Below are 6,055 nucleotides of genomic sequence, written 5' to 3'. Positions count from 1 at the left end.
AGCATGGGTTTACTTCAGGGAGATCATGTCAAACTAATCATATTGATTTTTTTGATTGGGTGACTAAAATAATAGATGGCGGAGGTGCAGTAGACATCGCTTATCTAGACTTTAGTAAGGCTTTTGATACTGTCCCACATAGAAGGCTTATCAATAAATTGCAGTCTTTGAGCTTGGACTCCCATATTGTTGAATAGATTAGGCAGTGGCTGAGGGACAGGCAACAGAGGGTTGCAGTCAATGGAGTATATTCAGACCAAGGTCTTGTTACCAGTGGGGTACCTCAGGGATCTGTTCTGGGACCCATATTGTTTAATATCTTTATCAGCGAAATTGCAGAAAGCCTCGATGGTAAGGTGTGTCTTTTTGCTGATGACACAAAGATTTGTAACAGGGTTGATGTTCCTGGTGGGATGCACCAAATGGAAAAGGATTTAGGAAAACTAGAGGAATGGTCAAAAATCTGGCAACTAAAATTTTATGTTGATAAGTGCAAGATAATGCACCTGGGACGTAAAAACCCAAGAGCAGAATATAAAATCAGCGATACAGTCCTAACCTCAGTATCTGAGGAAAGGGATTTAGGGGTCATTATTTCAGAAGACTTAAAGGTAGGCAGACAATGTCATAGAGCAGCAGGAAATGCTAGCAGAATGCTTGGGTGTATAGGGAGAGGAATTACCAGTAGAAAGAGGGAGGTGCTCATGCCGCTCTACAAAGCACTAGTGAGACCTCATTTGGAGTATTGTGCGCAGTACTGAAGACCATATCTCCAGAAGGATATTGATACTTTGGAGAGAGTTCAGAGAAGAGCTACTAAACTAGTACATGGATTGCAGGATAAAACTTACCAGGAAAGATTAAAGGACCTTAACATGTATAGCTTGGAAGAAAGACGAGACAGAGGGGATATGATAGAAACTTTTAAATACATAAAGGGAATCAACAAGGTAAAAGAGGAGAGAATATTTAAAAGAAGAAAAACTGCTACAAGAGAACACAGTTTTAAATTAGAGGGGCAAAGGTTTAAAAGTAATATCAGGAAGTATTACTTTACTGAGAGAGTAGTGGATGCATGAAATAGCCTTCCTGCAGAAGTGGTAGCTGCAAATACAGTGGAGGAGTTTAAGCGTGCATGGGATAGGCATAAGGCTATCCTTCATATAAGATAGGGCCAGGGGCTATCCATAGTATTCAGTATATTGGGCAGACTAGATGGGCCAAATGGTTCTTATCTGCCGACACATTCTATGTTTCTATTAAAAACAGATGTCTAGCATATGAACTTTCACACATGCTAATAACTTCTCCCTGGTGATAATCTTTGCACTTTGAATTTGACACCTTGATTACGTCCATTTGTTGGGATTACTTAAAATCAGGCAGCACGGCCAGACTTTGCTCTTTTCTGATATGTACATCAATTATTGAACACACATTTTCCTCATATATTTTATGTACCTATTTAATCTATCAAGCAAACTATTATAGAATGGCTTGTGTCTCTAAAGGGAGCCATTGGGGTAATTGATATTTTATATGGTTGATATAAACTATGCTCCAAAATGAAGCTCTACCAAAGCGAAATAAATTTTTTAAAAATAAAATAAATTAGGAGCCGATTTACAGGTAATAGTTAGAGTTAGGAAGAAGCTTCCCGCCCTCAGTGATGCTTTAGCTGCCAATTAACCTGTCTACAGCCAAAACAATCTTGTATGTTTTATAATGGCAATAAGAATTCACTAAGCTTTGTAAAGCATATACATTAGGTCAGTGATCTTATATGTTTTACAGTTTTACTGCTGGAACTAAAAAAAACAGATATACAGTTTAAATTACATATGTATTATGTGAGCAAGTTATACTAGCTAGGGTGATGCTGTTAGGGATTAGGTGAAAACTCCTGTACTACAGTAAAAATGTAATGTAAGCATATGACCATGCAAAAGTCATTACAGGAACCTTTCACGCAGAACTTTATTCTGATCACTATTGGAAATAAAGTACCAAATTTGAGTGTTGAAAGCACTTTGAGGGGAAACACATTTTTTACCACACTCACTCCAGTTTTGAAAACTGGGTGTGGTTGGCTATGTTAATTAATTACACTCAACTTTTTAAAAAGTCCCAAAAAAGTTCCAAACTCACACCAATGAGGGGATGGCATAAAAGAACTGCAGTTTTTCTAGAAAATGTAGAACCAAATTTAATAAACAATGTGCAATTATTTGGGAACAAGTCTGATTATCGGCAGCACATCACCCTGTATAATCAGTACAACTGAATGGGGGAGGAATGATCAGCGAGTGCAAGAGGCAGATGCAAACATGTGCCAATCAAATTTATCATCGATCGGCACTTGTCCTGCCCGAACATCAGGCAAAGTAACTACAAAAGGGTGTCCAAGAGTGGACATTTATGCATTACACTGCCTTAAAGGAGTTCTCCGGGAATTAAAATACGTAAATATTACTTTATTATAAATATATTCCCAAATACCTTTTATTAGTTATAATGGCTCGTTTTGTCTAGGGAGCAATGATTAGGAGAAACAAAATGGCCGCTGTATTAGTACACAGAAAAACTGTCCTCATTACACAGCAGGACAAGTTACTTCACAACACTGAGAGAATGAGGTGCCTCATCCTCCTCTGTCAGGGATTATGATCCTGACTACAGTTTAATATGATATTTAGCTGAATCTTTGTGGGAATGGAGTTCATGATGAGACATGAAGTACAGAAAGGTTGGACAGGACAGACTGTGGTAATGGAAACTGCACACGAGTGCTGCTGCTCATTAGCCACATCTGCTCATGAACTCAATTCCAACAGAGATCCAGCTGAAGATATTATCTGTATTCAGGATCATAATCCCTGAAAAGTAGAGAGGAGGATTAGGCAGCTCTTTTGCTCAGTGTTGTGAAGTAACTTGTCCTGCTGTGTGATTAGGACAGGTTTTGTGTGTACTAATACAGCGGCCATTTTGTTTCTCCTAATGATTGCTCCCTAGAGAAAATGAACCATTATAACTAATGAAAGGTATTTGGGAATATATTTATAATGAAGTAATATTTAAGTATTTTCCTGCCCAGCTGAAAGTGAAAGTAAAAACAGCTTTCACTCCTGACTCGAATTCTAACGGCTATATCTTCTGATATGGTGGATATAATGCTGTGGTTCTGGTATTGTTTGAAAGGTCAAACAAGGTCAGGCCCATGTTTCTAGCTGGTACCCTCTCCTCTTCAGTCTGGTTTGCTTTGGGCACTTGGAGCAGCAGAGGTGGGCACTTGGGAGCTGTTTTCCAGCAGAATAAGGCCTGATGCACACGACCGTTATTTTGGTCTGCATCCGAGCCGCAGTTTTTGCGGCTCGGATGCGGACCCATTCACTTCAATGGGGCCGCAAAAGATGCGGACAGCACTCTGTGTGCTGTCCGCATCCGTTGCTCCGTTCCTTGGCCCCGCAAAAAAATATAACATGTCCTATTCTTGTCCGTTTTGCGGCAATTGCTGAAGACACACGGGCGGCTTCCGTGTCCACGAGGCCTAAAAGTGCTTTTCCTGGACATGGAATAAGGACACAAAGCGCGCACAGGTATGCTTGGGATGTGTCTGCAATCTTCTGTGGGGCAGTGTTGTTAGTTATATTGGTGAAAATGAGGTGACAGACTCCCTTTAACACACCCTTTTCACACATTCAAGGGTATAACTTAATCCATTTTTTCCCAAACATCACACACCCATTATCTTTAGTGTAAATGCAACCACTTGCCTGACCATCTATTAGACGACCGAACTCACAAATTTATACACAATACTCTACGCATCTAAAGGGATCTTAACGACTCAAATAACATCTTGTTCATCACTTGACCAAATCAATTATCTACTCATGTAAAGAGGCCTTTAGTCTATTTGAAAGCTTTACTTTTACCTGTAAAATACCAACTACTATTGGCATTTAACATTCTGATCCTCTGCCTCGGCCTTCAGATTATATAACTCCATTGTTACTTTCCTGTTTACACATGAACCAAGTAACGGTGAAACTGCAATGTTATTGGCCCTTCACCTGCAGACGGACCAGCTCCAGCTGACATGGTTCATTGGAATGCTACAAAGCCTCTCTGAAGGTCTCTGTGTGTATTTGCAGATGACCCACACAGTAAATACACTATATTTGTTCCAGAGACGCCAACATTTTTGCCCATTGTCTGGAGTATAATGGTGAAACAATCAGAAGTGGATCATAAAAGGAAAGAAACTATAAAGAACAGATATGAAGGCTCAACTGTTTTAATTCAATCCTGGTTTTGGCTTCCAAAACTGCAATTATACTCATTTAAAGGGGTTGTCTCACGTCAGAAAGTGGCATTTATCATGTAGAGAAAGTTAATACAAGGCACTTACTAATGTATTGTGATTGTCCATATTGCTGGCTGGATTAATTTTCCCATCACAGTATACACTGCTCATTTCCATGGTTACGACCACCCTGCAATCCAGCAGCGGTGGCCGTGCTTGTACACTATAGAAGAAAGCGCAGGCCTCTCTGGTGGCCAGGACCGTGGGAGCACACATAGGCCGGTGCTTTTTCCTATAGCGTGCAAGCTCCCCTGACCCAAACCGACGGTATTATACCATTTTATGAGTCAGTCAGGCTGATCACGGGGCTCTTGCATAATCGCGGACTGTCCTGGGTTGGGAATGGGTGGGGCTAATGATAAAAGAAAGGGAGAAAAAGAGAGACAGGAGGCCGCGCCTCGTGTGTGTGGCTGTATATATGGTCTTATTACACTTTTTACAAGAAGCGCTTACCGTATGTAGTTGTGTGAAGCCACAACAACTGTGAAAGGCTTGTGTAGTTGTTGGCTAATGATAACCACACCCACAAGTGGGTGTTTCCAGTCAAGGTTGGGGTCTTCCCAGGAGCGGGGGTTTTGACACACCCATTTTATCAACCTAAATGTTGGTAAGTATGCTATTGCAGTGTATTGAGATCAGCATGTGAGTACACTGCAATAGCCCTGTGATCAGGGTTGTGTGCCTGAGCCCTTATAGACACAACTAACTACTGACCCCACAAAGGAGAATGAGGTTTGGAGAAATCCATGTACACGCTGCACAGACATTCAGATGCTTGAAATGGAATTTCTATAACAAATCTGCAGCATTTGAACATGTTCATATAAACATCTCCGCTGCATGCATAGTCTAACACCTGCAACATTGCAGCTTCCTGCTTCCACACACTTCTGCATCGCATCTAAACATACAGCCCTGCTGCATGCTCATTACATATCCAGCTCTGCTGCACTACACATACAATCTGGTGTTCGCACTTTTCATATACACACACAACTCTGCTGCATGCCCATTACACATACAATGTGATGTGCACACATTTCATATACACACACAGCTCTGCTGTATGACCATTACACATACAATGTGATGTGCACACATTACATATACACACACAACTCTGCTGTATGCCCATTACACATACAATCTGCTGTGCACACATTTCATATACACACACAGCCCTGCTGCATGCCCATTACACATACAATCTGCTGTGCACACATTTCATATACACACACAGCTCTGCTGCATGCACATTACACATACAATCTGCCCGGCACACATTTCATATACACACACAGCTCTGCTGCATGCCCATTACACATACAATCTGCTGTGCACACACAGGAACAGCTCTGCTGTATTCCCATTACACATACAATGTGATGTGCACACATAACATATACACACACAGCTCTGCTCCATGCACACACAGGAACAGCTATGCTGTATACCCATTACACATACAATCTGCTGTGCACACATTTCATATACACACACAGCTCTGCTGCATGCACATTACACATACAGTCTGCTGTGCACACATTTCATATACACACACGTACAGCACTGCTTTACATGTGCTCTTCATAAGGCAGTAAGGCACAGTTCATATAACAGCAGATAGCTCCACCCACCTCTACACACAGACACTTCAACGCGTGAGCCTGACTCCGCCCAACATGTCAC

The sequence above is a fragment of the Bufo bufo genome, chromosome 3 (assembly GCF_905171765.1).
Source record: "Bufo bufo chromosome 3, aBufBuf1.1, whole genome shotgun sequence".
Lineage (NCBI taxonomy): Eukaryota > Metazoa > Chordata > Amphibia > Anura > Bufonidae > Bufo > Bufo bufo.
The sequence above is the reverse complement of the archived record's forward strand: the minus strand, read 5'-3'. Positions refer to the sequence as shown.